Source organism: Equus quagga, chromosome 19 (assembly GCF_021613505.1).
Source record: "Equus quagga isolate Etosha38 chromosome 19, UCLA_HA_Equagga_1.0, whole genome shotgun sequence".
Lineage (NCBI taxonomy): Eukaryota > Metazoa > Chordata > Mammalia > Perissodactyla > Equidae > Equus > Equus quagga.
In genome coordinates, this window is record NC_060285.1 from 31,043,320 (window position 1) to 31,063,000 (window position 19,681).

The following is a 19,681-nucleotide window of genomic DNA, read 5'->3' on the forward strand; positions in this document are numbered from 1 at the left end:
TTTCTTCCATCTGATAGAGAAAAGAAACAACTCCTGTGCCTTTGTCTTGCAGGGAAGCTTTCTTCTGCTCCCCAGGAGTTTATAAAGCTATTCAGGAGGAAAAAGATAACCAAGGATGAGCTCAAACTTCCCCTGGGGCCTTAAAAGCCATCTCTTCAGTTGTTAATCAGCTGAACCCACAAATCTTAGATATATTGATTTTAATCAGCTCTCCTCCCATTTTTTTTTCTTGTCTTTCAAGGAGTGGATTCCATCTATGAAGAGCTTGAAATCAGTTTTGAAAATAGAGAATACCAGCTTCTTCTTGCCTGTTGATTGTTCTTGAGATGCCATCTAAGGTGACCTAATTCCCCTCCTCTTCTTCCCAGGCACTATGGGGATTCCTGTCTGGCCACTTTCATTCCATAGCTACAAACACAATGCAGCCCAATGACCTTTTGTTGCAAAGAAAACCTGGTGCTTTTCTAAAAGCTATTTTTTAAGTGTTTTCCTTAGCTACTAGTTGTAAAATGCCTATAATACCTTCAATTATTCTAAGGTATTATAAAAAGGATCTTGGTGTACAAATGCTTTAAGTAATACGAATCCGATGATGGAGAGAAGATAATGTACAGATTCTATTCTTGGGCTCTGGAGATAGATTACCTGGGTTAAATTCCTGCATCAACACTTACAGCAGTGCCATCTTTGGAAAGTTATTCAATGCCTCTGAGGCTTAGTTATCTCACACTTAAATAAGAATAACAGTCTCAAGTTATAGTGTTTGGAGGAAGAGTAAACAAGATAACATATGTAAAGATCTGAGAAAAGTGTGAAACTCAGTATAAACACTCAGTAGAAGTGGTGATTATTTTGGCCATTGGAATAGAGGAGTAGAAAGGGAAGAAGTGGACTATGGATCAGAGCACATGAATCCCACTGGTCTCAGTTACTCATCCTCAGCTGGGATGTCCTTGCCTGTGTTACTGGCCTCATTGTAACTGTTCAGACAGATGCACAAGTAGTCCCAGAAGGAACAGAAATTCTAAGTTGGAGAGATTAGTCATGGGTCCTTTTATTTGCCAGTGTCACCTCAAGATCATCCAGAGGGGCCTTAGGAGAAAATAAGAACGAAATCATCAAATCCAATCAAACTGAAAAATGCCTACTCTATATCTGGTATTGTGGGGCTCTCTCGGGAGACTAGGGAAAACGAAAAATGAGACGAAGTCACTCCCCTCAAAATGACAGTATGAGTGTAATAATTTTTAAAAAATTACTCCTTTGTCTGACAAAGGACATATATTTCATTGAGGAGAAAGGGTATACCTTACTCTTACGTTCCTTAAAGCTCCTGGTGCACGGTATCGTGCAGGCACAATGCTCACTAACGTTCACTGTATGGTCAGAGAGAAAGTGCAATATCTGATGTGGAAGAAAAAGTAAGTGGTTTCACATCCAAACAATGGGAGAATTACAGTGAAACAGTTAAGTGCGTGAACTCTGGAGACAGAACGCCTGAATTCGAGTCTGGACTCTCTTGCTTACTATCTGTGTGACCTTGGACAGTTCACTTTAATTTCTCTCTGTGCTTTAATTTTCTCATCTCTCAAGTGGGAATGACAACAGTCCTCTTCTTAGAATTGTCAGCATTAGATGAGAAAATGCACATAGGCATCAGTTCAACAGCTCAATGAATGGTAGTTTTTATTATTATTACCAAAGATTACTTTCAATTTCATTGTTTTTTTCTTTGAAAAAATTCATTTCTTTTCCACCTGTTAACAGTTTTGACTAAAATCAGTTTTGTCCTCACCAAACTGCTTTCTGGTGCCAGGTTGTTCATTGAGACATAAGAGTTAAGACTGATATATTTGGAGGGGGCTCTTGAAGTTTTACAATGGAAATCAATTTGGTTTTTTGTTTTGGAAACAGAAGCAAATGCATATTATAAAAATTTGACTGGTTCCTCAAGTGGACTTCAGTATTGATGTCCTCACTCCGTATAATCTGCAGCCCTGAGAAGATTAGAGGTTAAAGGTTATCATGTATGCTAGTTAAGGCAGATAACCAGACTTCAAAAACCAGGAGGCCCTTTCTGTCTCTGCCATTGTCTAGTTGGGCAAGTCACCTCATGTCGCTGAACCTGCTTTTCCCAGCTTCAAAATGAGGATAATAGGATTCTTCTACCCACACAGGGATGTTGGGTAGCTTAGTTAATTGATGTTTGCAATATGCTGGGAGATAAAAGGCACTGTAGAAATATAAAGTATCTTAAAGAAGAACAAAGTGAGATATTAAAAGTGACAGGATACGATAGAACTAGTAAATAGATTGGGTAACAGAACCTGAAAGATAATAAAGTTGGTGTGACACTAAATGATAATATTGATACTAGGGTTTTAAAGAGCTCATTCAAAAGAATATCTCTTTTGATATACAGCAGTTAATTTCTGAGTATTGCAACACCTTCCTTCTTTTCCAAATGAATGCTGACCTTAAAACTGGAAGGCACCTATCTCAATCAAGACAAAGTCTTTCCCACACATTTGTGTGAATTAATATGACCTTTGTAATACCAACCGTTGGTGTTGAGAGTGTCATTCTAATGATACTTATTTTATTTTTATGTCATTTGTTCTAGGTCAAAGGTCAGAGAATGTCTTTCCAGGAAAGTTAGCTAGATAAAAATTTTTAAATAAATTTTTAAAAAGTCAATCTTTCTCATCCTCCAATTCAATTCAGAAGCCAGTTTGACTTTTTTCTGCTCATGGTGATAAAAGCTGACTTGATCAAAGTGACTTTTTTTTCTTTTCTGTCACTATTTCTTTTCTGTTCCCATTCCTGAGCCATCTGGTTTGACAGCCATAAGCGCTGAAATACTTTCCTTTGCAGTCTTTAGAAATGCCCCCCAGAGGCAAATAAGCATTTGGCAGAACCAGTAAATGGAAGTATAAAAGGATATTTCCCGCTTGTTCTTTTTAAGGTGATGTGTGGCGGAGGCAGGGCAAGGAAAGAGACACCTGCTGTCGACTGGGCAGATTTATACAGCCACTTGAGGTGGGATACACATTTCCAAGGCCCAAAGGAATTCGATCTCATCTCCATTCTATAGCAAATAATGTAATAGCAACTTGGTATTTAACTGTGTGTGTCAGTGACCTTGAATAGTTTTAAAAGTTTGCAGAAATCACCCTTCACACTAAAATACACGTGTCAGTACTGACTTTTAAGTTCTTGGAGGAATCCCAGTAAGCCCATTTTTCTCATCACCCTTACAAAGGTCCTTTATTGATTAAAGACATCCTAAAAGATAAGGCTCTTGAGAGGCCATGGGCTGAGGTCTGAGAAACAAACACAGAACAGCCCACCCACTCAAAAATGTAGTTTTGGTTGACTTGGGGCATACATGTCTGGCTCTATAGTCATAAAGTAGCATTTGATGATATTTTATAGTTTACCGATTGCTGTATTTTGTATATTATGTATTGAATATGTCTCAGGAATCTTTTACATAAATATCTTAGCATTGCAGGGATCAGGCTAAAATAAGACATTAATCAAATAGGAGATATTTGAGTTTTTGCTTCCTTGGGGTTTGCACAGAAAAATTGAGGAGTTAATTGGCAAATGAAAGCCGATTGGCCTTTCATCAAATTACTGTGGGTGAATGTCAGAAGACACTGGAGAGACACAGGGAAAAACATTAAGAAAAAGCATTAGAAAAGAGGGCTTCTGGTTTGCCATTTCCCTTGAACAGTGTACAATATATTGAATTTGTTTTTCAAATCTGCTCCAGTAAAAGTGCCTGCCAAGTTCACGTACAAGATCTTAAGTGTGCCATAAGGAGTCCAGTTATTTCTAATTTTTTTAAACAATAAGCTATAAATAACACACACAATGACAGGATTGTGTTGGTTTCCTCCTGACGTACCCTGGCTGAGGGCCCTGGTCAGAATCCTGAGGTGGAAAGCAGAAATTCTGTCAGGGTTACAGAGTGATCCATTGCTTTTCCAAGATTAGCCGAGGAGGCAGTTCTCAGGAAGCAGGCCTCCTGGCCAGACACTTGCTGTGGATATTCTGAATTATTTATTGTGTAACAGGGCTCCTGGCTTTGAGCACAGGGAGTGTGGTTCCCCAAGCCACAAAGGCTTAAAATAGATGCATGTCTCCCTTCTCACTATTTATGTACAACCGAATTATCTATCTCCCCGCCCCTCCCCCATACATGCATGTGTGTTTTTTTTTCCCCCTCCTCGTAGCAAGGGACAGTAACACTTAATTTCTGCTCATTAGGAGTTGCTCTCAGGATGGTTTGCTTCCCCAGAGGAGGGCTTGCATAATAGGTGATGCAGAATCACATTCATAAATTCATCGTGATTCATCTCAGCGCTATTACAAATGGCAAGCCCTCAGAAATTAGCATTGCATTTAAGCACAGCCACAAAACTGGAAGATTGCTTCTAGGCGTGCTGCATGGCTCGTGATTTTTCCATGTTTCTAAACTGTGTGCCTTAATGATTCATTAATTAGAAGCTTTTATCTGAACCAGTTGGCTTGTCCTTAACTGGTGCATGTTTCACCCAGCCAACTTAAGGCGACTGCTGTTTCACTCTGATTCCTTGGGTGAAGATTGCATGATGTGGATCTTGGTTGCCTTCTTTTTCTTGCTGCTACTCAGCCTATACATTCATCTGGCCATGTCATAATGACAAGCTTGCATGCTCTCCACACAAAAAGAGATCCTAATTGACCTCAAGGGAATCTGGGAGGAAAAATAATTATATCGTGAGACCAAAAGGAATGATGTCTGTTTCCCTTTGCTTTGCACAGAGTAGGTGCTCTGCACGTATTTGATCTTTGTATGGTTTTACTATTATTATTTTGTTATCATATTGGAAAGTGTTGAGAAAAAAATCTGGGAAAGTTAGTATTTATTCACCGATATTTGAAAGAAAGACTTCAATTCATTTGGTATCAATGCATCAACTAAGGCCAAGGTAGATATCTTTGTCCAAGCTGAACTCCACGTGTTGAGTTCAGTTTGGTTCAAAACCACTTATTGAGCATTTATGGCATCCCCTACCTAGACCTGTGCTGCATGCTGGGAGTAGAAAGATGATCCCTTGAGGATCCTCTGAGCTAACATCTGTGCCAGTCTTCCTCCGTTTTAAGTAGGATGGCTTGACGAGTGGTGCTAGGTCGTCTATGTGCAGAGGTTTGCACAGAGGTAAAAGGTGGACACCTGGGGTATGGAGAGGCAATTATGAAGGCCTCCCAGAAGATGACTAGCTGCCCTGAATATAGAACTCTGAGTATGGTGATCCAAGTGAAGAGGTTTGACACCTCAAGACTGAATTCACTGCCCCTCAGTACTGACCCAGACTGTGACAAATCTGACACCGGCTCGTTACTGCCCATTTCTCTACTTCCTTGACCAGATCAAAAGCTTCTGGAGGGGCCAGCCTGGTGGTGCAGCAAAGTTCGCACATTCCGCTTCAGCAGCCCAGGATTTGCCAGTTCGGATCCCGGGTGCAGACCTACACACCACTTGGCAAGCCATGCTGTGACAAGTGTCCTACATATAAAGTAGAGGGAGATGGGCATGGATGTTAGCTCAGGGCCAGTCTTCCTTAGCAAAATAGAGGAGGATTGGTGGCAGATGTTAGCTCAGTGCTAATCTTCCCCAAAAGGAAAATTAGAAAAAAAAAAAGGCATCTGGAGGTCAAGGATAGACTTGTTCCTCGCTGTATCTCCAGCACCTAAGCAATGCGTGGCACTTGACAGGGGCTCAGGAATATTCGCTGAGGGAAAGAGATCATTATTCCTACTCATTGAGAGACTGAGTCTCAGCAATTGAAAATAAATTTATTTATGACCAAACATTGAGTACTGGGCTATGTGGACATTTAAACACAGGCCTAGACGAGTCCTTCAACATTTTTGCTTCAGTCCACCTAATTTGACATCTCAGGCCCTACTTTCACTCCTCAGCTTCAAGTGCATGTCTTCGATTCTCTTTTTCACATTCTCCCTGAATGTGCTACCTCAAACTCAGTATAATCAAAATAGAGTGCCTTATCTTTTTCCTGAACGGTGATGATTCTTTCTTTTTGTATGATATCAATACCCATTTTCTGGTTGTATTCTTAGACTCTAGGTTGTGGGAGTTAAATAAAGAAGAAAACAGAAGGCAGAGATTATTTGGCTGACAGAATTTTAGACAATTTTGGTACATGGCTTCTCCCATGTCACGATAATTAGCCCTCAACACTGAATAAACCTGATTTCTAGAGCAGCACCATCCAATAGATAGGAAATGTGAGCCACAAATGCAAACAACATATGTAATTTCACATTTCCTCATAGCCATAGTAAGAAAAGTAAAAAGAAACAGGAAAACAAGAAATAGGTGAAATTAATTTTAATAGCATATTTTATCAATAGCTCTATAGTCACATATGCCTAGTGACTATTATATTGAACAATGTAGTTCTAGAGAGTCTTTCATAAAAATTTTCTAAGCTACAAAATAACATTAAATCTCCAAGTTGCCTCCCATCATTTGCATCTCTTTTCAATTCAATATCTTTACTACTCAAATGCAGCTGATTCGAAGGCAGGTGGTGGTGGCAGGGGCATGTCAACAACAATGCTAAGGAGGGAAGCTATCAGGAAAAAGAGATAAATGCTGCAATTATTGCCCTTTTTCTTGGTGCATTTTTTTTATCTGAAAAATCCCAAATGTATTTGACAGATATGTTTATAGAGGTGACATGTTTACAGGAATGATGTGTTTACAAGAGTGCTGTGGCTTTCAGACCTCCAGTCTAAGATCTGGAGAACATCTATTTGATAGAAGTCTTCTAACTTGGTTAGGTAAGGGAAACCATAATGAAGCCTCTCACCATTCCAAGTCATTTTACTTGGAGATGTTCTCCAGAGGTGGACTGGAAGGATGGGAGAAGGTGAAAAGTTTTCTGCTTACTTCACGTTTACTGCTTTTTCTATTTAACTATGTATGGTTATTCATAAATGTCCTAGCACGATACTTATTAACCACCTACTAGTCCTGTCTTCAAGGTATTTCTTGTGTCCTAAATTCAAAACCATAACGTTCCCTGGGTCTTTCCTTTCTTTCTCTCTCTAATTGGATACCATGTCCTGTAAACTTTTATTCAAGGACTTGCTTGCATCGTCTTCCTTCTGTTTTATTCTTAATGCCCCTTCTGTGGTCCCAAACTCCATCACTTCGTAACTTGACCAATGCAATGAGCCTCCAAACGATTTTGCTCTCTTGAGATTGTGTTTGCTTCCCATCCCCTTTGACCATCAAATTCATCTTGTTAACACCCTACTCTGAGAACACTTCCTTCTCTCAAATTGCTCTTCAACCAATTAAAACAAAACCAAAAACCTCCAATCACCTCACTTTATAAATGAATAAATTTATATTGATTAATAGTGAGTCACTTATCCAGAACCACACAATTTAAACATTGAAGAGCTGGATTTAAACCTGGGCTTCCTGATTTTTGGTCTGATATACTTTCTACTACACATCCTGCCTGTAGAATAATGTCTAAGCTCTTTCATCTTTATTCCAGGCTTTGCACAATTTAAATTCTATCTCTCTTGATAATCTTCTTTCCAACTCTCAAACCTGTCAGCATATTATTTCTTAAAGAACCATTCATGTATACAAATGTTTATTGGGCATATCATGTGTAAGATTTGTTAGATGCCTAAAGGGACTAACCTTCACAGACCATGAGGAGATAAGTCTGGCCAGGAAGGTGGAGGCAAAAACACTGACAATGCTGAAAGTCAGGCTTGGAATTGGAGACTTAACTCGTTAGACAAGGTAATACGACAGACAGCTTTTGATTAAGAGTGTGAGATGACAAATCTGGCAGAGAGTGCAGAACACATTAAAGTCGGCAGGGCTTAGAGTAGCCTTGAGGTTGCAAAGTGGTAGCTCATGGGAAGAATAAAGCCTACAGATGGTTTTTGTTAGGCTCATATGCTGGGTGTGTATGTCTGTTTAAATAAAGTTAGTTGGTAAAGTTTAAAAATTAGCATACATAAAAATCAATATTTTAAAATTCTCTTTAAAAATTAGACAATCTGGAGATATGCGGTATGTGTTCCCATGTGGCAAGAATCAGAAAGGGTTCATGGGAAGCTGACTAATTTAGATAGGGCGTACTCTTTTTTTTTTTTTTGCAGACCATTACTGATTGGTAGGTAGCAGTTTTGTTTTTGTTTTTTCTGCTTTTTTTTTTACTCCCCAAATCCTCCCAATACATAGTTGTACAATTTTAGTTATGGGTCCTTCTAGTTGTGGTATGTGGGATGCCACCTCACCGTGGTCTGATGAGCGGTGCCATGTCCACACCCAGGATCCAAACCGGCGAAACCCTGGGCCACCGAAGCAGAGCACGTGAACTTAACCACTTGGCCACAGGGCTGGCCCAGATAGATAGGGCACACTGTTGCTAGCTGGATTCATCCATGTATTTTATCATCCTGACACTGTAGGCATCGAGACTGAGATTCCTCCATGAGAAGAAAGACTATTGATAGTAAGGATGGAGCAAGACAGTAGCATTAGAATTATTGATGATGGATTGAATCAAGAAAATAAAGAGGGAGAGAACATTGATATGATTTGCACATGCTATATATCCTTTAAGACTCAACTTAGGCACCTTCCATGAGCTGATTGAGTTCAGAATGTCTTCCCTCTATGAGCATCTGCTATGCTCACCACGTCCTTCTTTATTGTTTTCTAATGATCTTTTTATGTGTATTTTCCCTATAACTGTTTAATAAATAATGTTTCCTTAGGAAATCCCATCTAAAAGAAAACTAAGCTTAAAAAAATTAGAGACGAATTAGAATTTAAATATGAGGAATAAAACTTTAGATATAGCAAGAGGAATTTTAGGAAAATATTTGTGGGAAAATAGTTTTGGTGAAGAAGAAATCTTACTACTCAAGACTTAAAAAACAGAGCCATAAAAAAAAAAGAGAGAGAGAGAGATTTAACTACATAAAAGTAAAATATATTTTAATGGTAAAAGACATTGCAAAAAAAGTGAAGAAACCAATCATTGACAGAGGAAAATTTTCTTGCAGCACGTATGACAGTAAAGGGTGACTCTTTTCAAATATATAAAGAATACCTACAAATTGATAAGAAAAATGATGAATTACACAATGTATAGTTTTAGAACACTGACAAACATCAACTCACAGAAGAAACTCAACTAATCAATAAAAATGAAAAGCTGCTCAGTTCTACCAGTAGTCAGGAAAAGGCAACATAAAACAACAATCAAATATCACTTTTTGCTCTTCAAACTGTAAAAATTAAAAAAAAGTCATAACGTCTAAGTGCTCATGAGAATACAAGAAAATGTCACTTTTATACATTGCTGGTAGGAGCATAAATTGCTACAGACTTTGGGAAAGTAATATAGCAATGCATATTAAATTAAGAAAGAACACACCTTTTGACCCAATAATTCTACTTTTGATAAACTAACCTAGAAAAATGACAGTACTGGTGCATAAAGATGTGTGTACAAGGATTTTACTACAGCTTTTTATTTAATGGCAAAGCACTGGAAACAATTTGAACGTCCATTGATAGGAGAATGGTAGAATAAATTATGGTATATTTATACTGTAGGATGGTATATAATATTAAGTGAGAAATACAAGCTGCTGAGGAAAATAGAGAGAATGATGTGGTTACAAAAACAAATGATAAACACTATTTATGTGTATGTATGCGAAATATGGAAAACTTGGAGGAACATAGAGGAAGATGTGGAAGGGAATGCTCCTGTTCCTTAATGTGGGAATGGGAGAGATTCGTGGAGCAGAGGGAGATTATTTAAACTCATTATAGATCTTTGTACCTTTTTACTCGTTACAAGTATGTACTCTTTTATGATTAATAAAAATGAAGAGGGGCCGGCCCCGCGGCCGAGTGGTTAAGTTTGCACGCTCCACTGTGGCGGCCCGGGGTTTCCCTAGTTCGGATCCTCGGCGCTGACATGGCACGGCTCGTCAGGCCACGTTGAGGCGGTATCCAATAAGCCACAACTAGAGGGACCTGCAACTAAGATATACAACTATGTACCAGGAGGATTTGGGGAGATAAAGGAGAAAAAAAAAACAAACATTGGCAACAGTTGTTAGCTCAGGTGCCAATCTTTAAAAAAAATAAATAAATAAAAATAAAATGAAGAAAATTTAAAATAAATACTTCATTTTTATACCCAGGCAGAGGTCCCCCCTACTTGCCTCATGAAGTATGAATTTGTTTAGATAGAAGAAATACCTCGTTAGGTTTACTGCTTATGCTAAATCTTCATATGATATCTTTATCCCCCAAATTACCAAACCCCTTAGGAATGCTGTCTGGAAGCTCTTATGATGAGGCAACACGTGCGGAGATGGTAAACTGCATGCCCTATTGTTACTGGTTGCCATGCTCCTAGCAGACATGGCTGACCTCACTGCCCGTTCCCAGTGATCCTGCTCAGAGTGCTTATCCACAGCGGTCTTGAGCCTGTTGCTACCAATCAACCAGAATTGAAGGTAAAATGACACCTATTTACCTTTCTGGTATAGTATAAAGAGCACCTGTGTGAGTTTGAATCACATATTTATCATTGTGTGACCTGGAACAGGTGAATAAGTGTAGCTGAGCTTTAGTTTCCCATAAAATTGGTCACTGTCTCCTGGATAGCGTTTTTGTGGAGAGTAAGTGAAATCTTATCCCGGCTGTAAGGGCCCTTTATCATCTCTCTACATTTGCTTATATCCAGTTAAAAGTTTGTCTTAAAATGCTTACTGTTGCTACTTTGCTCTTATTTATGCTTGGTCCTTGCATTTGGATGTACCACTGAGTGGAAGATATTGATTCAGTTTGATCTGGAAAACAATGACTCTTCCTTTCTACCCATTCGAGCCATTGCCTCTAGGGCAAAGGCACCAGGAACAGCTCTAATGGTTAATCTGCTTTCCCAAAACTCATGGTCCTAAATCAATCTCATCAGTAGTCATATTGTTTCCCCTTTCTGGTCAACAATCGCTCAGGCATTATTCTTATATTAGTTTCATCTCAAGCTTTCTTACTAGATTTTTAACTCTTTAACTCTTTTTTTGCCTGCACTGTACGTACAGACTTTGGCAAGTGCTTAAAATATGCCATGCAGGCTGGGCTCCATGGAGAGTACTCTACTGGAGTCGATCAGGGATGTGAATCAGTCCAGAACAGAGCCTAGACGATGTCAGGTTCTCATTCACCCATCCATCCATCCATCCATCCATCCATCAAACACTTATTGAACACAAATTCTGTGCTGGGGATTTAACAATGAACAAGACTGATGAGCTCCCTTCTCTCATGGAGTTTCTAGTGAGAGAAAATGGACAAAAAAATAGTTGAGATTAAATAAATAAATAACTTGATTTTAGGTATTACTAAGTGCTTGAAGAAAAGTTGAGAGCGTCTGAAAATGAGAAGATTGTCTTGAAGCCAGGAGGTGAAAATGCTTGAATGCAGTGGGTTAAATAAGAGGCTGAGAAAACAGGAAGTCAGCAAGATTCAGTAGTCATCAGATCTCAGGGGATTTAAGATAAAAGAGTGGCCAGCAGAATACACCGAAATGGGCCAGATGCAAAGGATGCTTACCTTCAGTCTCTCTCGTAGCTTCTATTTGGGAAGGAGTTTCTCTCAGGATCTGGGCCAATAGGTTGGTAGGTGTGATGAAATGAATGTATTTAATTAAGGAAAGACTGTAGGAATGGTAGAAAGGGTTTTCTTTCCAAAGTGTACTTAACCAATTATGTATTTGGCAGGTTTTCTTAATTTCCATAATTTCAAAGAAAGTAGATCAAAGATCAGGTATGATTACTGGGTAAAAGTAAAAACCATTCCCTTCCTCTGAGGGTGTCAAAATGAAGCCCCTTACAAATTCTTCACACAGGTTACAGACTTCAGCACAATGCTTAGGCATATAATTAAACTACAGCAACAAATTAGGTGCAATTAAATATTTTCAACTCTCCCACATACCTGAAACCAAAGCTGTGAAAAAAGGATGTATCTCAGGTAATTAATTGCCAAGAACTATTTAATAACCTCTCCTCTGCTACATTTAACATGAGGCATGAGTGCTTCGTTTCAACTTAATCGCAAAGTTCCCCGGAGCCATGGGCATGTCACTGCAGCACTCAAAAGGAAAAGCCCCAAAAGAAGAGCTTGTTTAATTTGCAACTCTTGCCACACCACTTCACACCTGAATTCTTTATCCTTTGGGCACACATAATATAACCACAATGCACTGTAGTAACATCCACTTTGTAGGCAGAACTTTTCATCTACCCACAGTTTCTTCTGTTTTGTAAAACTGTTTGGCTGACTGTCTCAAAATGACAGCAACCAAGCTTCTCTCTTTGTAGCCTGACAGGTCAAGGACCCTGCTGAATTCAAGAAAGAGGTGCTTTTATGCTTCATTTTGCTCTAATAACAGAGTGGAAACTCCTTTAATGTTAAGACTCTCTAAAGAAGGACGTTGTATTAAAAGTATTGACTCTCGAGAAGCGTAGGTGCTTGCAACTTTCCAAGTGTGTAATGAAGTTGTGCCGGCTCTCCTCTCAGGCCCATTCCAGCTTTTGAGCATATTTAGAACAGGAGGCATTGAGAGAAAGTCTATCTTAAAAAAAAAATAGGGGCTCCAAATATGTAACAGACGGGATGGTGGATAAATGTCAACTACTGTTTGCAAAAATCTGCAAAGGCAGATCTCATTGGCTTTGGACTTAGCATGCTAGATGACAGTGGAAATGGGTGTGTTATTTACATTTAAGGAAGTATTTGCTGAACCAGTTGGGTTAGTTCTGAAGGTTCTGCTGGTGAGGAGTTTCCATGTCCAATTTCTGACAGAAAGGAGGTTAACACCAGCTTCAAAGGTGGGAAATCTTTTAAAAAATTGAACTTTTCCAAACCTAAACTAAAAAAATTGCCTTAAAACTGAAAAAAAAAGAGATGAATTTTATTTTGTGCCTTAAGATAAATTGGATTTCCCCATCTCGATGCATTTGTGTATAACTCTGAGAGCTATTTGTTATCTATTTGACTTGAAAAACATAGCAAATAAAAGTCAGATTATAAATACTTGACCCCAGCACAGCTAGCCAGAAAGTGAAAAATTCATGTACTTTGTGGGTGTTTTGTTTTATAATCCATTTATCAGTTTTTCTGGCTTTTCATTTTGCGCCCCCTGCTATTGCCCTATCCTATATGCACTGCCCCAGAGTCCCTCCACTCTGTTACAACACATATTCACGACAGATACAGAGATTTATCCTTCGGTTTGGTTTTACACGATTGCCCTCAGGGCCACCCTGGTTTGTTCTGGTCTTGGCCAGGGACTGATTTTTGTGTTTGGAAATACTCCAGCCATGAAAAATCTTCTGAGTTCTCTAGAGAAAAGATGTTCTCTCTCTCATTCCTCCAGAAGCATATCTGGGTAAGTTCAGGGGAAATGATCATTACTCTTGGAGCGGACTATTTCAGAAGATTGAATTTGTGATCAGTGTCCATTTCCCAGTGCAGGAGGGGGTTTCTCCCCTGTGCCTTATGTCGTGTGAGGGAAGGTGAATTATGTCAGTCAGCCTTTAAAAGCTCAGCAAGTTGTACATGAAAAGAGAGATGGAGAAGACCCATTTTTAAGATGCCAGGCCTGCTCTTTGTTGTTCAGACTTGAAATCTTCTTGTATTCCTGGCTTCTCCAGAGGAACTCAATAACGCGAGGGCAGAAGGACAAGCTCCCTGGAGATTTTGAGGATTCCCAATTGATACAGTTTTAGAATTTGCAGTTTTGAGTTGCAAAGACCACCAAGCATTCACACTGCGTTACTTCTTGCTTGAGCTGGCTCTTCTGGGGTTATTGATTCCAAAATCCTGACTGGCGTAAGAATTACCTGGGGATTTCTTTAAAAGCATAGTTTCCTTGCCCCACTCCCAGAAATTTTGATTTGTTTGGTCTGGAATAAGGCCTTAAATTCATAATACAAACAAAAATTTAAAAAAAATCTCTAGGTGACTAATGCTTGGTACAGTCAGGTTGGGCAGGCCATGGCTATTGTCACGCTAGCCAGCTTGTTTTGGAGCTGAACCCTGACCTCAGCCTCATTAGCACCACAAGCTGGATACCGCGGCTAACCGGTTCCGTTAGGGAATATCTAACCTTGTCTCTGATCTTGCTAGAGGGCATCGATATGAGAAAATATCCCTTACCACTACTTGCTAGCACAGCTCAATGTGTGATTTCAACACTGCCTTTTAGTTCCCCACTATATGATTTCAAAAACTGTTTTAATCTTCAAGGGAATATCTACATTTGAGTGGAGAAAAAAAGGAAAGCTGGATTTTAGAAAAATGCTTTTATCAGTAATAATGGTTTTATACATTTTAATGACCCTCTCAAAAAATCTGAATTGAAGTCTTTGTTTTCCAAGCAAGAATTACATACCTTTTAATGATTTACTACAACTGTAAGAAAGAAATGGCCTTATTAGCTTTTTAAGTTTTTCCCCTAGGTTAGTATGAGGGATAATAGGCCCTGGACAAAGGCTGTGTACAATGTGTGTGTGTGTGTGTGTGTGTGTGTGTGTAAATAAAGTCATCAAACACTGATTGCTCATTTTTTCTTTGAAGACAGGCAGACCTGATCCAACTGCGAGGTCATCTCATTGTTTGTGATAATGCCTATTTCTATATACCGGCTTGTTTTTGCACCCCTTATGACCATTATTAATGGAGAAAGTCGAACAATAAAGGACTCCCTTTGTACCAAGATGAGACTTAAGAGAAAGGATAACAGCTCAAGAAAAAACCCTCAAGACTCTATCCTTTAAAGAGGACAAACGATTTTAATGGGCCAGTTGATTTATTTAAGTCTACCTGGAACACATGAATCAAAATGGTTTACTGAGTAATGTCTATCAGGCAGGAACACAGTAGAAATTCTGAAAAGAATTAGGGAGCTCAGGAAAGCCCTGTGCTCAGTGAAGCTGAGACAACCCCAAGCTCCAGATGGAAGCAATGCACGCTGATTAGCATCAGTGCCAAAAGAGATAAGGAAACGTTCCTAGGTGCCCTGCTGCTGTGCTCTGGGTCACTGATTCTCAAACTTCAGTGTGCGTAAGAATCCTCTGGGAAGCTTGTTAAAATGCAGATTTCTGGGGGCCGGCCAGGTGGTGCAGCGGTTAAGTTTGTGCGCTCCACTTTGGTAGCCCAGGTTTGTTGGTTTGGATCCCCAGTGGACCTACACACCACTTATCAAGCCATGCTGTGGCAGGCGTCCCACATATAAAATAGAGGAAGATGGGTATGAATGTTAGCTCAGGGCCAATCTTCCTCAAAACAAATGCAGATTCCTGGGCACCATCTGCTGAGATCCTGATTCTTTAGTCCTGGAACCAAACAAATAATAATTTTCATTAGCTAGCCCTGTGATTTAGACCACATTTTGAGGTATACTGCTCTAGATAATGTATTTGGTGAAAATAAAATCAGATTTAAAATTAAATATTTCCCTTATGTATAAAAAGAAAGACATGATTGTTGTAGAAAATATGGAAACTTCAGAAAAATAGAAAGAAGAAAAGAACTCATTTCTTCAAATGCCCCTGATTTGAGCACTCCATGATGTCTTCTAAGATCTCTCCTCTCGTTTTTTGCAAACTCCAGGATTTCCCTCCTTGGGCTTTCCTAGTTACCACCTCTGGGTGTAAGTTACTCTCCATTTTAATATGTCCAAATGCTGGTTCCTCCCTTAAGTCATATATCTCCAACTTTCCTTTGACTAAATTCATGTGTCGCTTAATGACCGGGATACATTCTGAGAAATGCATCGTTAGACGATTTTGTCGTCATAGAGTATAGTGAAGGGAAACAAAATTTGCCACAGCAAAATGTGTCTCTTTAACATGAGAATTATTTTAGGCTGATTGTTTTTAAGAAATGAAAGATTCAGAAAGTTTTTCTTGTTACCTCTCCCTTAACTGCCTAAAAGAAATCAGATAAAACACCTGTCTCAGGAAGCAAGCTATCACCTTAGCATACCGTGAACTAAGTGGTAGACAGAGAGGAATCTAGAAAAGCCCGTTTGTTGGACTCCCCTCTGTTTTCTTCTGTGTCTGCCTGGGACACCAGATGCCTGTTTTCCAAAGGTTTGCTACTTTTGCCTGCCTGTGAATTGCTTTCCTTTCCTTTGAAGTCCCTGTCTCTCCCCACCCCCAACATCTTCTTTTGTCTTTAGCTGAGGGTGGTTTTGAAGGTGAAGGCTTTGGCCATGTTGGCAAGTTACTCAGTTTTCCTGGGTTTCTCCTATGTACAGTTATGTGCCACATAAGTATATTTCAGTCAATGATGGAATGCGTGTATGATGATGGTCCCACAAGTTTAGCACCATATAGCCTAGGTATGTAGTAGGCAATCCCATCTAGGTTTGTGTAAGTACACTCAATGATGTTCACATAACAATGAATCACTCAATGACACATTTCTAGGAATGTATCCCCATTGTGAAGCAATGTATGACCTTATACATATAACTAAACTTTTGTTTGTTTTTCTTCTGTTAATATGTCTCATTGCAATTTAACTCCTAGATCAGCCAGAAGAACCTAGAAGAGTAGAGGAAAATTTCCTCCTCCCCTAGAGTACTTACACAAACCCAGATGGTGTAACCTATTACACACCTAGGCTATCTGGTACTAATCTTGTGGGACCACCATTGTACAGGCAGACCTCGGAGATACTGCACGTTCAGTTCCAGACCACAACAATAAAGTGAATATTGCAATAAAGCAAGTCACATGAATTTTTTAGTTTCCTAGTGCATGTAAAAGTTCTGTTTACACTATACTGTAGTATAGTAAGAGTGCAATTATGTCTAAAAAACAATGTAAATGTCTTAATTGAAAAAGACTTTATTGCTTAAAAAATGTTAACCATCATCCGAGCCTCCAGTCAGTCATAATCCTTTTGCTGGTGGAGGGTCTTGCCTCAATATTGATGGCTGATGACTGATTAGGGTGGTGGTTACTGAAGGTTGGGGTGGCTGTGACAATTTCTTAAATAAGACAACAATGAAATTTGCCACCTCGATTGACTCTTCCTTTTACAAATGATTTCTCTATAGCATATGATGCTGTTTGATAACACTTTACTCTCAGTAGAACCTCTTTCAAAATTGAAGCCAATAGTCTCAAACCCTGCCACTGCTTTACCAAATAAGTTTATGTAATATTCTAAATCCTTTGCTCTCATTTCAATAATCTTCCCAGCATCTTTACCAGGAACAGTTTCCACCTCAAGAAACTACTTTCTTTGCTCATCTCTAAGAAGCAACTCTTCATCCATTAAAGTTTTGTCATGAGATTGCAGAACTTCAGTCACATTTTCAGGCTCCACTTCTAATTCTTGTTCTCTTGCTGTTGCCACCACATCTGCTGTTACTTCCTCCACTGAAGTCTTGAACCCCTCAAAGTCATCCATGAGGGTTGGAATCAACCTCTTCGAAACTCCTGTTAATGTTGATATTTAGACCTCTTCCCATGAACCATGAGCGTTCTTGATGGCATCTAGAATGGAGAATCCTTTCCAGTAGGTTTTCAATTTACTTTGCCCAGATGGCAGATGAATCGCTATCTATGGGAGCCATAGCCTTACAAAATATATTTCTTAAATAATAGGACTTGAAAGTCAAGATTACTCCTTGGTTCATGTGATGAAGAATGGATGTTGTGATGGCAGGCATGAAAACAACATTAATCTCATTGTACACAAGTCTCCATCAGAGCTCTTGGGTGACCAGGTGCATTGCCAAAGAGCAGCAATATTTTGAAAGACATCTTTTTTCCTGAGCAGTAGGACTCAACAGTGGGTTTAAAAGATTCGGTAAACCATGTTGTAAATAGATGTGCTGTCATCCAGGCCTTGTTCTTCTATTTATAGAGGCAGAGTAGATAAAATGTATTCTTAAGGGCTCTAGGACTTTTAGAATGATAAGTTAGCATTGGCTTCAACTTAGTCACTAGTTGCATTGGCCCCTAACAAGAGAGTCAGCCTGTCCTTTGAAGCTTTGAAGCCAGGTCTTGTCTTCTCCCCTCTAGCAATGAAAGTCCTAGATGGCCTCCTCTTCCAAGGTAGAGCTATTTCACCTATATTGAAAATCTGTTGTTTTAGTGTGGTCACCGTCATTAATTATTTTAGCTAGATCTTCTGGAGGACTTCTACATTAGCACTTGCTGTTTCACCTTGCACTTTTGTGTTATGGAGATGGCTTCTTTCCTTAAACCTCATAAACCAACTTCTGCTAGCTTTAAACTTTCTTTTGCAGCTCCCTCACCTCTGTTAGCCTCCATAAAGTTGAACAGAGTAAGGGCCTGCTCTGGATTTGGCTTAAGGGAATGCTGTGGCTGGTTTGATTTTGTATCCAGACCACTAAAACTTTCTGCATATCAGCAATAAGGCTGTTTTGCTTTCTTATCGTTCATCTGTTCACCAAGTGGCACTTTTAATTACTTTCAAGAACTTCTCCTTCATATTTACAACTTGGTTAATTGGTGCAAGAGGCCTAGCTTTTGGCCTATCTAGGATTTTGACATGCCTTCACTCACTAAGCTTAATCATTTCTAGCTTTTGACTTAAAGTGAGAGATGTACAACTGTTCCTTTCACTTGAACACTTAGGGGCCATTGTAGGGTTATTAGCTGACCTAATTTCAATATTGCTGTGTCTCAGGCAATAGGGAGGTCTGAGGAGAGGAAGAGAGGTGGGAATGCCTGGTTGGTGGAGCAGTCAGAACACACTGAACATTTATCGATTAAGTTTGCAGTCTTATACGGGTGCAGTTTGTGGTGACCCAAAACAATTACAATTGTAGCATCAAAAATCACTGATCACAGATCACCATGGCAAATAATAATATTGAGGAAATTTGAAATATTGGAAGAATTACCAAAATGTGACACAGAGACATGAAGTGAGTAAATGCTGTTGGAAAAATTACGCTAATAGACTTGCTCGATGCAGGGTTGTCACAAACCTTCAATTTGTAAAAAACCAATATCTGCAAAGTGCGATGAAGGTGAAGTGCAATAAAACAAAGTATGCCTGTATATGTGATCTGTCATTGACTGAAACATCATTGACCTAAACATCGTTGCGCGATGCGTGGCTATAGTCCCACTTAGTTGTCCTACTATCATCTCAAAGTTATGTCTAAAACCAATCCCATTTTTTACTATCAAAACTGGTTCCATTACTCATTTTGTTAAGAGGAACAAAATTGCCCCCAAAACATGCTAGAAGCTTCCTTAAAACTTCTGTTTTCACTTCATCATTTTCTAACCAGTTGCTAAGTCCTCATTCTTCCCAAATACTTTTTGCAATCACCCCTTCTATCCAAGAAAGACATCAAGTGATGTGCATTTGTATGCCTGTACTGACTTTGAAGTGTTGAACATTTTCCTCTATCTGCGTCCTGAGCCCCCTAAGGACTCACTACCACCTTACCACCCTGTCATTCTCCTGGACCTCCCCAACAAATTTGCAGCATTCATACTTGACCGTGCTTCAAGGGCCCTCCAGAATCCCTGCTCAGCT